Source organism: Cyclopterus lumpus, chromosome 17 (assembly GCF_009769545.1).
Source record: "Cyclopterus lumpus isolate fCycLum1 chromosome 17, fCycLum1.pri, whole genome shotgun sequence".
In the NCBI taxonomy this organism is placed as follows: domain Eukaryota; kingdom Metazoa; phylum Chordata; class Actinopteri; order Perciformes; family Cyclopteridae; genus Cyclopterus; species Cyclopterus lumpus.
The window spans coordinates 5,452,226-5,469,221 of NC_046982.1; positions in this window are offsets into that span (position 1 = coordinate 5,452,226).

The following is a 16,996-nucleotide window of genomic DNA, read 5'->3' on the forward strand; positions in this document are numbered from 1 at the left end:
GAGAGGGTGTGTGTTTACCCCGGCGCATGGAAACCCGGGGTAGAGGCGGCGCGGCGCGGCGGGCTGGAGGAGCGGATGGAGACGCTACACCTGCGAGAGGCGCGTTCGTGTGGGAAGAAGAAAGAAAGCCATCAGCACAACAGCACCACCCCTCTTGTCCCTTTGGCGTCCCAACGGCCAGCAGCGACGACCCTCCCCTCCCCACCTCCAGTCAGTACCTGCACCTCTCTCTTTCTCTCTCTCTCTCTCTCTCTCTCTCTCTCTCTCTCTCTCTCTCTCTCTCTCTCTCTCTCTCTCTCTCTCTCTCTCTTTAGCTCTCTCTCTCGCTCTCTATCTCATATGCAAAGGGTATATTTTGTGTGTGTGCGTGCGGGGGTTGGGGGGGGGGCGTCCTTCAGTGAGAGTGATCTGCCAATGGGTTGGGGAGAGGAATCCTCCTCTGTTGCTCTCCTGAAGGTTTCTTCCCTTTTTTCCTGATCCGATGTGAGGTCCCGGGACAGGGATGTCGTATGTGTACAGATTGTAAAGCCCTCTGAGGCAAATTTGTCATTTGTGATTTTGGGCTATACAAAATAAACTGAATTGAATTGGTTCGGGGGTGGAGGAGGGATGGCGAGGGAGAACCAGTGGCCCTGGTTTCAGTCCACCCAGCTCAAGTGCGCCGGTTCCTTCACAATATGTGCCTCGGTCTCACGGTTCAGGGAGGGGGGGGGGGGGGGGGGGGGGGGGGGGGGGGGGGGGGGGGAGGCAGAGGGAAATCGTTTCTACGGGAGTTTAAAAGAAACATTTTGTTTACCTCAAATGTCCAGAATAAACTTTTCATTAAGGGTTTAAAAGCTGCAGCCGGTCAAGTTTACGGTTGTCTTGCCTATTAAAACATTTTTTTCTTTCTTCTTTCAAACGAAAGCATGGTTGTAGACTACTTCAGTGCCATAGGTTTATAGAAATACTCAAATGATCGTCTGTCAGAAGAGAAACCTTTATCAAACTACTCCTGAATTGGGACGTCCTGACAACGACTAAAGCACAGAGCACAAAACCACAAGGCCCCTGATTCATTCTAGTAGGTCAATCTCAAATGATCCTCTCTCTCTCCCTCTCTCTCTCTCTCTCTCTCTCTCTCTCTCTCCTCATTGTATGTCTGCCTGTCCAATAACGGCACAAATGACCAAAACAAGAATACTATGAATGAAAGTGCACAGCTCTTAACCCCAACTTTCAAAACACCAACCCTAAAATGATCGACATGGAGACCAATAGAAGCGGATAAATACCACAAGAAAAGTCCATTTTCTGGAGACTGACATGATGTACATTTCTGCATGATATCATTTGAAGTGATAGTTTTATTCTCTATAAGATTGTTGCATGTTGGTGAGGTGTCTGTCCGTTGGCTTCCACACTTTGTCTTATGACCAGTGTCCCCAGTTTGATTCAGTCATCCATCGCTTCCCATTTTCTTCTGACTATTTGTGCAATGGAAGCTGTCAAAATGACCCGTTTGTTTCTGAGTAAACTGATGTTGTGTACCCATTAGCTATCAAGTCCATCACTTGCTAAAATGACACTCCTCTGAGACTGTGTGTGTATGTGTGTGTGTGTGTGTGTGTGTGTGTGTGTGTGCGTGTGTGTGTGTGTGGCACTCTCAGTGGAAAATCCATTGGTCCAATGTACTCACGAAACCCCTGAACCGACAACAATGCAGCCCCAGAAGTCACATTTTGTCCCAGAGTTGGAACATTTCTGGTCCAATCGCACATCAATTTAATCCTCCGTTCCTCTATGTTTTTAAGAGTTATGGCCTACTTTATATACTGTAAGCTGATTTGCTCATGTGAAAAAAGAAAAGGCTCTAAAGCACCGAAGCACAAAACAAAAGCTTCCCGATCATCAGTGACGCATGTTGCTTTTAGTAATGTCTTAAGCGTTTTTAATGTTTTTAGTCTCCGAGGCGAGGCTATGCATTAAACATCCCAGTTTATGATGCTTTCTGTTGCCTTTTGCAAACTCTTATCATTATGTCATCTCCCATTTCTATGGTACGCCATTCCTTCAAACACACTCTTCGTAAAGAGCTTTTACCTTTCATAGTGTTGAGTTGTAGTGGATTTTATATACACTTGCACATGTAGATAAGAGGTTATGTTTTAAATTAATACATAAAGAAAGTTAATTAATTTGAGGAATATTCTGAGGAATGTATTATAAAGCATAAGAGAGGATCACTGTTTTATTAATAATAATAATAATAATAATAATGCATTTAATTTATATAGCGCTTTTCATAATACTCAAAGACACTTATTATTCTGTTTGTTGATGACAAATGTAATGATTAATTGTATGATGCATGAGAATGAATGAATGTTTTATTGTTTAGACAATAGTTAAAAGGGATTCCGATTGAAACCTCAGATGTTGCTTTTATTCTGAAGGCAGGATAATAGGGTTTTATTCTGAAGGGGAACTTCCTGTCCTTGACCAGAAGTGTGAGCTTTGACCCCGCTAGTTTATCGATTTGAGGCATTCTTTGAAGTGGCCAATGGAACTAACCCTCAGGTGTGAACCTCATGTCTTATTCGCTGGTCAGCGTAGCATGCTGTGTCTCTGAAAGGTATTTGCATGAATACCTCCACTAACCAATGGGAGCTTAGCTCAGCGAATGGACTGCGAATAAAACTAATTGTAAGACGTGAATTTGGTCTCTTACGTGGTGACGCCAGACAGAAACTGCTGTCTACGTCAGGAGACTGTGGAAGCGAAGCCATGTGAGCGCGTCCGGGCCTGGACTGTGTGTATGTATACTGATGACTTTTGTTTGTTATGATTAAATAATGATTATTATATATCTCTGGCTTCGGAGCTTCTTCTTCCAAGCACCAGGTAGCTCCAGATTCTCTGAACTTTTACAATAGCCAGTATCCTGAACCCATAAATCACTTAATTCATTTATTCAGAGACAACTTTGGTGACCATAGCTTGCTGCCGAATGTCTTCTTTCATATTTAGGAACCCATCATGCTGAGACAAAAAGCGCCACCTATGGTCACAGGAGTGACGAAGTTGCTTGCATTATGTGAAGAGACAGTTTCACACGAGGAGCCCAAACAGCCGTTAGCGTTCCAGTTAAACAGTCCAGACAAATTTTAAAAAAGAGATCTGCTTTTCCACTGATGAATATCATAACGTTGTATTGTGCTGTTCGAGCACCGGCATTATCAACGCTTTCTTTAGCTCATGGTAAATTCTGTGTTGGCGATTTAAAAAAACAGCTACATATAATAATAATACAAATGAAAAAAAAACCTCATACATTTTTAACTCTTAAAACTTAGAAGGGTTGGAAGCTACATTAAGCAATTGTTTTTATTTATATTTACAAAGGATTGAAAGGCAAATAAGCCTCATAAACCTGTAAGCTAGCTCCCCAGCACCAAATGGCGGACAGAACGTTTGTGATTAGGCAGCAAACAGGAGCCTTTAGCAGGGCGTTGATGTTGGAGACCAAAACAAAGCTAAAAGGGTTAAATATTGGACCTATTTATGAGATGGACAGATATAATGCTCCAAAGAATTGGTAATACATATTATACCACTGTTCATAAAGCTAAGTAAAAGTCTAACATTTCTTTTATTTGGTCATTCTTGTTGCGCTGCCCCCAAGTGGCAAAAAACAAACATTAGGCAGACCAAACACACTAAAGCAGTTACAGGTAACTTGTTCACGGTTTTAAGACGTGGCTTTTTCAAGAGAAAAAATATGTAAAATTACTTAAATCTAGTCTACCATTCCTAGGTGGCAACTTAAGATAATGATGCTATAGACACTTCAGGATGAGCTTCTTTCAAAATCACATACATATTAAAGTTAAAAGATCTCACAACTTTTTAATTTTTCTTTTTCTTTTTTCTTTGCACAATTCAAACAATAAAATAAAAATCACAACAGAGGTAAATGAATATCACAGTGCAGGAAGAGACAAAAAGCCAACTGGGCTTTTATTTGAAGCCTCCACCTACAGTGTATAATATTTAAAATGTACATAAAATGAAAAATGCATAAGATAGACAATAAAAGAAAAAAGAAAGGAAGAAAGAAAGAAAGAAAAGAAAGAAAAATAATGTAATTATATCAAAAAGAATAATAATGTAATTATATCAACTTCAATGGTTTATTCAGTCTCAAAGAGGGAAACATTTAACACAACATGCAAAACATAATTAAAAACTAGTACAAAATAAATAAAATATATTGTATATCTTCTTCTTGAAAATCTGACTCCAACTAAAATTGGAGTCAGATGAAAGACCCATCCACAAATTATTAATAAATGCATTCTGAAAATGTAGGAAATAGCATATGAAAAAGCATACGCGTTGCTTGTTTCCAATTTGACACATAGTTGGTATATTGCTGTGAGGAACAGATGCTTTGTAAAGATGCTGGATAGCCAAAGGCCCATTCGGGAATCACTATATATCACTATAGCGCTTTGTATTAAACAGATCCTCCCTGTGGGACTCAAGCAGTGTTCAATGGCAGCGAATGACCCAACGTCCTCTTAAGGCTATTAAGGGGTGGGGATTCCCTCTGGCTGTCACACTCAAAGAATCAATACCTCTCCAAAATGCACCATCTAAATCCCTTGCATATTAGTTTCCTGTCTCACTTTGTGGGCCGTTCTGCTCGCCGCTGTCCTTCTTAAACAACCGGCCCGCAGGCAAGCGAGAGGCTCAGTGAACACACAGAATGGGAATGGCAAGGATCCTCTCTACGGGCCTGCTGAGCGTGACTTATATTTTAAGCTTTCACTAATCTTCAGACTTAATTGAGTCTCATCAGGACATCAGAGCGCGCTGGTGCCTCGCACTGTGCGAGAGCATCACAGCGGCAGACAGATGACGGAGATAAGTGCTCTCATTAGCCGCCGAGACGCTATCGACGCTGCCTGCGCCTCCCCGAATTGGGCTGTGCAGCGGTGCAGTCTGGGAGATGTCAGGAGGTCAAGAGGCAACAGAGGTGCGATTGAGGGCAAGTCGATAAGATGACCACCGCAAGGTCAGCGATCGCTTCACGTATTAATCACGGTCACATTGCTTTTTGCTCTACGACGAAATGAGGAAATGAAGGATGACTGCTATTCGCTGTGGCGGAGGTGTAGTCGTCCTATTACTTACACACGTGTTCCACTATAGTGATACACTTAACAATGGAGACTCAGGAAAGTCTGACCCACAACCCACCTGTGAAACGACAATCTGTTAATTATTTCCAATTTTTCCTTTTTTAGGATCATACAAACAATATATAACGGGTTAATTAGAGAACCAGGTTCCGGTTGTTCATGCTAAGCTAAGCTAACGGTCTACTGGCTGTAGCTTCGTATTTAGCAGACAGACTTGATCTAACGCTCAGCATGAATGCGCATTTCCCGAGATGCTGAAGTATGGCTTTAGTATTTGCTTTTTAGCGCATGTTTCAGATTTCTTTTGCTTTGTAAATCAAGCAATTTCCATCCGAGTTCTTCAGCTCAAAAGAGTCCAATTTGACAATTCATTAAAATCCCTGCTTCACATCTCTCAATAGGAATAGCTTGCAAACAAAACAATCCAATTAGCTGTCCTCAGGCGATTGGTCAACCAAAGCCAGAGCACGTCGTGCCCTTTATATGGCGATATTAAAGCAAGCAGATGGACTCCGCTTGGTAAGAAGACGTTCTCCCATGCTGATGTTTGGATCCTTTGTGTCAAATCCCTGTTTAATAAGCACTTCCCCCGTATTCGAGCTCAGAGCGAAACAACACAGCTTCCATCCGTGCTCCCAATGAGTCAAAGAGGGCCCTTTTTCACAAGGTTATTCAGATTACATTGAATTTAGATGGTGTTGCAACCGAGAGCTTTAAACCCAGTGGTTTGTTCTGCCAGACGGCTTAGTCACCGGTTTACGAGCTTGCACCGCTTGTCGCAATCTACTAGATGCTCTTTTCATATTGTGCCCATGCTATATGTCATGATTCTCAGATGCTCTTTTTTTTTTATTGCAGTTTGGGGATGGCTGTTTAAAAGCTCCATGGTGAATTTGAATGGTGTTTGCTTGGATTGTTTCCAGTCAGCCAGTCCGGGCTCAGCAGACGTCCTTCAGTCCCTGGACAAGGCTGTTAAGATGGTAGGTTCGGGTCCCACGTCGGGACGTGTCTCTATGTTCAGTGACCTGGATTTGGAAATGGTGACGAGTGCTTTGATATTACCAGGAACTCGTTTGTAAATTACTTAAAAAATTCCCCCTTCACTCGGTTTTGGATCGGAGGCTCTCCTCCGCTGCTGAGTGACTCTGGCATTGCGATGGCGAGTATAAACCCAGTGTTTTTATGGCACATAATGCATTCTGTTTATGATACTCTGCCGTCTATCGGAGAGACTCACGCTCTGTTGCCTGGAGCCTCTTTCACATTTACTGTAATCTTGCCAAAGCAAAGGGGATGTGGCTATGACTGCACACGCACTCAAACAAACAAACACAATAGCATCTGTATACAAAGCATGGTATGACTCTTTTTGACGTGCAGTGTTTTCCTTGAAGTGAAGCAAGCGAAGTGCCTTAAACTTGCATTCTCTGTACTGGCCATCAGGGGGCGACTGCTCCGGTTGCAAGTCTATGAGAAAATTACTTTACTCTTATTCCCTCAGTAAACATTGTAAACGTGAGTTTATTGTCTCAATCTCTAGTTTCAAGTCTTGTTCAATACAGCATGATGTTCATTTAGTAAATTATGGTTGATTTAGAGTCAAATAGAGCAGGTTATGCTTTAAGGCGGGGCTACCTTGTGATTAAAAGGTTGCCTTCACCACCACAGACGTATAAGGTGTCATTAAGTCACTCCTCCGCAGTCAAAATATGGTCACTTCCCTTCATAAGTTACTAAAAAAACAAGATGGCGACGGCCGAAATGCTGAACTCAAGGCTTCAAAACGGCAGTCCACAAAGCAACGGGTGACATCACGACGACTCCGTCCACTTCTTATATACAGAAATATGAATCGTACATCACGGGGATTTGTGGGTGAGCGCAGCCGTGAGTGTTCTAACGTTACTGAGTCAGCCGGTGTGTCGGAGTTTGGTGAGTAAGTGAGCGTGCGGGAGGCTGAGGGCGTGACAGGCTTGTGGGAGGAGCCGGAGCAATACGGCGGCGCTGCACCGGGGTTTTTCCCAAGTGCTTCTGAAAGAATGACGGCAGCAGAGCCCGCAGCTGACGCACGGCCGGACGCGACAACAGGAAGTAGAGCGGCGGGGTCCAGCACGGAGCCAGGCACACCAGCAAAATGGCCGCCAGGGACGCCACCTCCCACAGCAGGGACACCCTCATCGCGGTCGCCTCGCCCAGCACGGGAGAGGCGGACGGGAGATGTGACGACGCTGATGGTAGCACGCGCCCCGGCGTGCTGACGGGGGAAGCTGCCGAGTTGACATAAGGGGACATGACATTGACAAACTCAAGTGCGTAATACGGCAGCCAGCTAATGGCGAACACCAGCGTTGAACCGATGAGCAGGGCGGTAGCCTTCTTGTTGCGCCGGTCGGCGGCCAGAGTGCTCCTGCAGCCGTGGAGGTGGGAGATGATGAGGCCGCAGTTGACGGCAATACAGAGGAGAGGGGCCACGTAATAAACCAGGAAAGCGGGAACCAGGAAGGACAGCCACTCGTCGCGGCTCACTGCCCACGTGCAGCCCCCATCAAAGTCGATGTAGGTGACCTTGGGCAGCGCCATGGTTACCGAGACCAGCCAAATGGCCACGACGGTGCACGACCTGTGGAAGAGAGCAGAGCACGGGCGTATTTGGTTGCGCAGGAGGATCTGTGCGTCTGTGCTCGTAAAAATAGGTAAACTCTGAAAGAAAACTTATGATTATTTATTTATGATTCGATGGGAGCCAACAATTTGTTGTCGTTGACCTTTGTTGTCGGTGCTGACCTGTGATATATGCGCTCTTGGTCCGGCTTCGCTTTGGCACATTTGATTTACGCCTCCGCTTTATTGCCTCTGGGTTGAGGTTAAGAAATTGACTCCGGCATTATTCTCATGCATGCCGACAACTGACAAAAGGAGAGGGCCACCGGAGTGACTGTTGGAGATAGTCGTCATGTTCTTTGGGTTACAATCCCACTTAAAGCCAGTAGTGTTGAGTTCAAAAAGCTCACATTATTTCATAAAACAAGAACATTTTCCTGTCATTTTAATGGAGTAATGGCACAATTGTTGGAGACTATTTTCAAGTGTGGGTTAGTACACATATCACGGTGCACCAGTAGGGATACATTCATTGTTGCTTTTATGAAATGTGTTAACAATAAGTAAAAAGAATGATATTTTTTCAGACACACACATGCTCACACTTGTGTCAGGCTGGCAGGCGGTCTCGTCTGCGGTGCAACGATACGATAGCGCAGCACCGACAGCGCCGCCAGGCTGAAGATTTCCCCCCCCACCGTCACGGAGGTCATGAACCCCAGGAGGACGCAGGTCCCACCACCCAGCTGCCAGTCCCGGAAGCTGGCACCCAAGAGGACGCACGGCAGGGTGAGCAGGGCGCCCAGGTCCGCCAGGCTGAGGTTGAGGAGCAGCACGGAGCTCGGCTTGGAGCGACTGCGGGGGTTCCTCACCAGCACCAGCCACAGCAGGAGGTGACCCCCAACCCCCACCAGCAGAGAGACCAGGCTGACCAGGGGCAGCACCACGGTGAAGGAGATGGTGGTGTTGGTGGAGACCACGTTGAAAAGGAGGTTGACTATGGCAGGCATGGTGAAGGCAAACCTCTAGATGGGGTACAACAAAAATGATTTAGAGATGGAGGATAATTGGGAGTACTTCTACGAAATAAGATTGTGGATAACAACAAAAAGAGGGCTGGGTGCATGATATCGGGGGTCAAGGGGAGAGAATGAGCGTGATCATTTACAAATGAGATGAGACCGCGCAAAAGGATATTTAGAGGTGAAGAGAACCAGCAGCAACTGTGAGAGCGGGACAAAAATCAGGAGTGTAGAGACACACGCTGAGTCACCATAATTCTGAAAAACTATAATTTCAATCAACTCACCACCATGTATTATTCATGATGATAATAGTTGCGGCTCGATGGGGACCGAATCAACTGTAATTCGGAGCTCACCGGGCCCCCTCCCTGTGATTGATGAGCCTGATGATTTAGACCTGCTGGCTCTAGCCCCTCCCACCTCTTCTTCTCTCTCGGGAGACATCAACCAACACTCGGTGACATCAGCAAGTCGACTGTCTCACGACACAAACAGGGGGAGCTTGTTTGTTCCCCGGTTGGACAAACAACACGGGAAGCCTTTGGTTTAAGGGCAGGCGGTTGACCAGAGCAAGTAAACAAACCACTAATTGCCATGAGTAAACAAGCCATTTAAAGGATTTGGCGGCCTGCGCGCTGACATTTCGGAAGGTTTGTCTGAATAACTGATTTTTATATCGACGTCCGCTCGGAGCGTCCAACACATCGGGCCCTGAATATCAGCAGTGTCGCGGACGGTTTCACGGATCGATGGGGCCACTCCCGGCTGCGTCCCCCTGGAAGCCCCTGAAACCAAAGCAACCACAACACTTTGAAGACAGATTCAACCGAAGGCTCTTTCAAACCCCCATGGGAGTTATCTATGAGACATGCAGGCGTTTCAGAAGTCTGGACTCACAGGCATTATGCCATTTCTTACTTTGACGCACTTACCTTGAACTTCATAAGTCACTACACGAGCTATAAGACAGAAGCTAGCTAATGGTATGTCACGGTGGCGTGAGAACAAATCCTTTTGGAAACTTTATAGGTTACGATTATTTGCTGGTGTACTTACATGTTGTATTTGGTCGGGATGGGCAGATGAATGTAGTGGACTATACACTAAAGTATTTAAAATGTGTAAACAAGTATAGTACTCGAGTAGATGTGCTTACTTACTTTCTACTGACAATAGTAGCAATCCATACGACAACTCTGTAATTTTCTCTCAGCATCATCAATAAGCTCTTTAACTATCAATTGTGACATTATGAATGTGATTTAAAGTGTGGCGATGGGATGCATCATTACTCTTATGTCACTTATGTCAAACCCTGATCAACTGTGTGTGTGCGTGTGTGTGTGTGTGCGCGTGTGTGTGTGTGTGAGGGACAGATGGATGTACAAATGAACAAAGGTTTGTTCCTTCACCCATCTGTCCTCTTCCTATCTCACTCAAGCTTAACATCCCTGTGTTGTAATCTTTGGGGGTGGGTGATAATGTGCAAGTGCATGCGAAGCAAGAAGGTCAGCGCGACAGCTCAGTTGGCGTTTAGAACGATGGAGAGTCATCACTAACTACTAACTGTGTATTTAATTTTTTTTTTTAAAACACGCGTCACATGAACAGGATGAAAGGGGAAATCATTTATTTGAGGGGGAATAACAAATTAGCAGCCGCCCGCCACGAGCCAAACTAAATGTGACTTCCCACATCGCAATAACACAAACCTCACCGTGTTTGTTCTTTCTCAATGTCACTCTGGTTTTATGAGGGCAGCTGCAACTTCATGAGGAGTGAGGAGCAGCAGTGCGGCGGAAAAGGGGCTGAAAGGGGCTGAAAGGGGAAAGAAGAACGTAACATGACGAATGAAGAGAGACAGCCAGAGAACACACGAGTGATGGGAAGAAACACCAAGTGACCAACACGAGGACGAGCTAATTGTGTTTCATTTGAGACACATTGACCTCCAGCTGTGCTGACTTACTGGTTTAGAAGTTGGGGCTGGCTCCGGGCTATTTTCAGTTCCCCACCACTTTCACTCCTCGACCGCAGTATATGGATTCACATCATCTGTTGCATGAAAAATCAATCAATCCAGCCTGTGGTTTTCAGAGGGAAAGGAGGAAGCAGAAGGGGGGAAAGAAACTGATTGATTTACCACACAATTGAATTCAGGACTACAGATGGGTGACATACGAGAAAAAAAGTCTGAAAGTGTGGAAAGCAGATGCTTTCAAAGGTACTTTAATGCTTTGATGGGTATAGAAATATTATGAAGCATATGCAGTCACTAGATCTCAGTTTGCTTTTCAGCCTTGCTAGAATGATCCATTTGTCAAAAACCTTTGGATGGATTGCCGTTAGATTTGGCACACACAGTCGAGGTCCCCAGAGGATGAACCCTAAAAACTGTGCTTAAATATTTAAAGTTGATTCTGTGACTTTTCCTCTTGCGCCACTGTGACGTTGACGTCTGTGGAGGAATTGCCATGAAATCTGGTACACACACATTCATGTTCCCCTCAGGATGAATGGTAAAAATAACTTTTCATCTAGTGCCACTAAACATTAGCAGTTTAGTGATATAATTATTTAACGTTAAGATATTTATATAACAGTAAATGTCATGTTACCCTTAAAAATCTGAGCGGACGATTTCTACTAGCAGCAGAATCTAGTATCCTGAATAGAAAATGAAAAACATTGTGAAAGAAATACGCATTTCATCAAAACACAGTAATGACGTGATGATACGCTCAGTCATTCAATCAGTAGGTCACAAAATAATCTATTACAAATCTCGTGAAAGAAATGTGCATTTTATAAAAAACAGAGTCACACAGAGAAGTCAAACCTCAGGTGGGTTCACACAGAAGCCAGGAATTATGTGCAGCGACTCCGCGGCCCAGGTGTGGACTGGAGGTAGAAGCGCAAAAGCGAAAGGCCGAGGTCTGAAATGCGGCCAGAGCCGCGGGGAAATACGAGGAGACTCACTGTGAAGAGTGACCTGCTCAGGGGAAAAGCCCTCCGCTCACCATCAGATGATGTGCTGCAGCACAGAGGAGAAAGAGAGGGCACACACCTGCGCTCCTCCCTGTATCCTCCTCCCCCTCCTCCCCTTGACTTCACATGCTGTCCTTTGGCCACACGCACATACACACACACACACACGCGCACACAATCCACGGGAACCTTAAGGCTACGGCACAACGGTGTGTGTTTTAGGGCAACAGCTCGGAGGAGGCCAGTTGGTGTTTTAACACGAGAGAGAAAGAAGTGTTTGTCAAGGTTTGGTGTAGAAGAACTGGACTTGCCTGCAGAGAGAACAGACATCCACATTGAGCCCCTTTGGAGTGAACTGGAATGATCGTCAGTAACATACTTCACCAAAGCTCTTGTGGCTGCATCGGCGCAAATCGTTCCAATACCCATAGTAGCGTACTATTGAGTATGTCAAATGCAGTCTGCTACAAACAATACCAGGATGTTCTACTGCATCCGGTCTCATTTTGCAGTATGAAGGCCGGCAGGCCGGGGCCTGCACGGTGGTCACCTCACAGCAAGAGGGACTCGAGACTTGCCCAAAGGTGTGAATGTGAGCGTGAATGCTTGTCTGTCTCTCTATGTGCCCTGTGATAAACTGGTGAACCCTGCCTCACCCAATGACAGCTGGGATCGGCTCCAGCGACACCCCCCCCCCCCCCCCGCGACCCTGAATAGGATATAAGAGGTTTGGATAATGGAACGGAATGGAAAAACACAGTCCTCTGCGGAGCGGATATATGAGCAAGAGGGTCAAAGTTCAAGCTGAGGATCTCATGACAAAGTAGTGGGCCGATGTCTTAATTGAATGCATACTGCGTGCAACAGTGCATACTTTGTAAAGGCTGCTGCATTAGGAACTACAAGTTCAAATAAAAAGAACGCAATGAGTCCACAGCCACGCCAGCTGCTGATATTTAGCATTAAGCACCTGTTCACCACGTTAACCGAGCATGCTAGTAGGCTAACAGTCGCTAATCGCCACCAAATGTCGAGCCGATTTGTTTTCAGGTGTTTGGTCAAAAACCAAAGTATTGAACGGAAATTCTGACGCTAAAAAGGAAAAGTCAGAGGATCAAACACGTGAAGGATTCACCCTCTGGGGACCATGAAAGCATCGTGCCTATCCATCAGGCAGTTGCCAAGACATTGCGGCGCTGGGCCGGCTACAAATCACATGTGGTGTTTTGTTTGGCTGTACACGTATTTTTGGCCACGCTGTGCCTCTTCGACATACAACTTCAAGGCTTTAAGTCTGAACCCCCCCCCCCGTGTCTGGGTTACCTCAATCAACCTCTCTCCCTCAAGGGATTTGTTGTCAAAATATCTCCCACTAAACACGTCTGAAAACTGACCTCACTATCTCTTAACACACAAACTCAGCAGAAGAGTGCACACAAACACATTGAAACACCCACACAAGTGCACGCACCCCAAAGCACGCGCGCACACAGCTTTAATCTCCAATTGCTGGCAGTGGGTATAATGAGACTCACTTTGTTCTCGGGGGAAAACAAACAGGTATGTAGGAGAGGGAGAAAGAGATAGCGCAGAGGGAGGAAGAGGGTGAGAGGAGAGCATTAAGAGCGAGGCAGACGACACAGAGACGAGGGATGGAGGATGGAGGATGAATGACTGCTTCCACCGAGGCCTGCGCGGTTAGTGTCAAACACGCCTCCTCAGATCGTAAAATAGGATGCAAAAATGAATAGAAGATGTTCATGAACCTGAGAGGGAAATGACACAGCCACAGCTGCGTCGGTGGGAGCCGTCTCAGTTCAGGATGGAGACGGAGGAATGCGTCACGTTCATTCTCTTGTAGGGAGGAATAAAAGGTGTTCGTCTGAGCTATGGCAGGGAAATGGAGGCAGTAAAGTTTATGGGTTCAACTTGAAGCTTAGGCACAGACCTGGCCGCAGTTTAGCCGTGTTGTTGGACTTTGTTTATGCAGTTTTACTGTCTTTGTCGTATGTGAGAAGGATGCTTTTTTTAATTCATTTTTTTTATGGTCAAATGAATCGGTCAAAATTGCTATTTAATCGGATTTCCTAAACTACCATTTAGCCCCCGTCAGACTCGTGGGCGGATTCTGAGACAATGGGCCACTGGGCACAGTTCTTTTCTCCACTTTAGGGTCAATTTTGTTCCTAGTAATCATGAGGCTGTTTAAAGTCATATTTGGTCTCTTTGTAGTCATCTTAAATCTCTTTGTAGCCATCTTGAGTCTCTTTGTAGCCATCTTGAGTCTCTTTGTAGTCATCTTGAGTCTCTTTGTAGTCATCTTGAGTCTCTTTGTAGTCATCATGAGTCTCTTTTATGAGACCTTGTAGTCATCTTGAGTCTTTTTGTAGCCATCACAAGTCTCTTTTATGAGACCTTGTAGTCATCTTGAGTCTTTTTGAAGCCATCACGAGTCTCTTTTATGAGACCTTGTAGCCATCTTGAGTCTCTTTGTTGTCTTTTTCAGTAATGATAAATGGCAGGGGCTACCATGCAAGGTGCCACCTGCCCTTCAGGACTAAATGACATTCATAAAACATTCATGCACCGCTGACAGCTACGGGAGCAACTTGGGGTTAAGTACCTTGCCCAAGGACACATTGACATGGACGAGCCGGGGATCAAACTGACGATTCTCTGATTGAAGGACGACCCTGCTCTACCACTGAACCACAGTTACCAAGTCTCTTTTGTAGTCATCTCACAAGTCTCTTTGTAGTCATCACTAGTCTTTGTAGTCATCACTAGTCTCTAGTGTAGTGATCTCACAAGTCTCTTTGTAGTCATCACAAGTCTCTTTGTAGTCATCACGAGTCTCTTTGAAATCATCACAAGTCTCTTTTTAATCAATATGAATATCATCTCAAGTCTCTTTTGTAGTCATCACGAGTCTCTTTTGTAATCATCTCACAAGTCTCTTTGTAGTCATCACAAGTCTTTGTAGTCATCACTAGTCTTTGTAGTCATCACAAGTCTCTTTGAAGTCATCACAAGTCTCTTTGTAGTCAATATGAATATCATCACAAGTCTCTTTTGTAGTCATCTTAAGTTTCTTTGTAGTCATCACAAGTCTCTTTGTAGTCATCACGAGTCTCTTTGAAGTCATCACAAGTCTCTTTGTAATCAATATGAATATCATCTCAAGTCTCTTTTGTAGTCATCACAAGTCTCTTTTGTAATCATCTCACAAGTCTCTTTTGTAGTCATCTCACAAGTCTCTTTGTAGTCATCACTAGTCTTTGTAGTCATCACTAGTTTCTTTTGTAGTCATCTCACAAGTCTCTTTGTAGTCATCACTAGTCTTTGTAGTCATCACTAGTCTCTTGTGTAGTCATCTCACAAGTCTCTTTGTAGTCAACACAAGTCTCTTTGTAGTCATCACAAGTCTCTTTGAAGTCATCACAAGTCTCTTGATAGTCAATATGAATATCATCACGAGTCTCTTTTGTAGTCATCACAAGTCTCTTTGTAGTCATCACAAGTCTCTTTGTAGTCATCACTAGTCTTTGTAGTCATCACAAGTCTCTTTGTAGTCATCACTAGTCTTTGTAGTCATCACTAGTCTCTTTGTAGTCATCTCACAAGTCTCTTTGTAGTCATCACTAGTCTCTTTTTTGACAGCTAAGGGAGCAACTTGGGGTTAAGTGCCTTGCCCAAGGACACATTGACATGGACGAGCCGGGGATCAAACTGACGATTCTGATTGAAGGACGACCCTGCTCTACCACTGAACCACAGTTACCAAGTCTCTTTTGTAGTCATCTCACAAGTCTCTTTGTAGTCATCACTAGTCTTTGTAGTCATCACTAGTCTCTTGTGTAGTGATCTCACAAGTCTCTTTGTAGTCATCACAAGTCTCTTTGTAGTCATCACAAGTCTCTTTGAAGTCATCACAAGTCTCTTTGTAATCAATATGAATATCATCTCAAGTCTCTTTTGTAGTCATCATGAGTTTCTTTTGTAATCATCTCACAAGTCTCTTTTGTAGTCATCTCACAAGTCTCTTTGTAGTCATCACTAGTCTTTGTAGTCATCACTAGTCTCTTGTGTAGTCATCTCACAAGTCTCTTTGTAGTCAACACAAGTCTCTTTGTAGTCATCACAAGTCTCTTTGTAGTCATCACTAGTCTTTGTAGTCATCACTAGTCTCTTTTGTAGTCATCTCACAAGTCTCTTTGTAGTCATCACAAGTCTCTTTGTAGTCATCACTAGTCTTTGTAGTCATCACGAGTCTCTTTGAAGTCATCACAAGTCTCTTTGTAGTCAATATGAATATAATCACAAGTCTCTTTTGTAGTCATCACAAGTCTCTTTTTGTAGTCATCACAAGTCTCTTTTGTAGTCATCTCACAAGTTTCTTTGTAGTCATCACAAGTCTCTTTGTAGTCATCACTAGTGTCTTTGTAGTCATCACTACTAGTCTCTTTGTAGTCATCACATCTTTTTATTGTTATCACTAGTCTTTGTAGTCATCACAAGTCTCTTTCTAGTCATCTTACGTCTCTTTGTAGTCATCACTAGTCTATTTTGTAGTCATCTCACAAGTCTCTTTGTAGTCAACACAAGTCTCTTTGAAGTCATCACAAGTCTCTTTGTAGCCAATATGAATATCATCACAAGTCTCTTTGTAGTCATCACGTCTTTTTATTGTTATTACTAGTCTTTGTAGTCATCACAAGTCTCTTTCTAGTCATCTTAAGTCTCTTTGTAGTCATCACTAGTCTCTTTTGTAGTACACATCTTTTTTGTAGTCATGAGTCTCTGTAGTTGCTTTGTTTTTTTTGTCATTCTTTGCCCATTTTCCAAGAAGTGATTCTGTTTGTGTTTTTTTGTGGTTTGAGTTGATTGTGTAGAGCACTCTGCATCGTGGTATTACTGTGCGATCTGTTTTACGTACAGAACATTCAAATGTGATTATCAGAGATATGATCTGTTATCTGTCTGTTTGTCGGCGCTGTCCAAAAGGAGGCGAGCTTTGAAATGACAAACACAGCTCCTCTGTAAAAGAGTCCTGTCCACTTTTTTTTTTTAAATCAAAATAATCTGGAGCATCCAGTTTCGCTGCTCACGAAATGACCAATGCCTCATGATGCTGTGTATACAAGCACGCATACAGATTCTTCAATACATTCTGAATGTTTCGCATATTAGAGAATG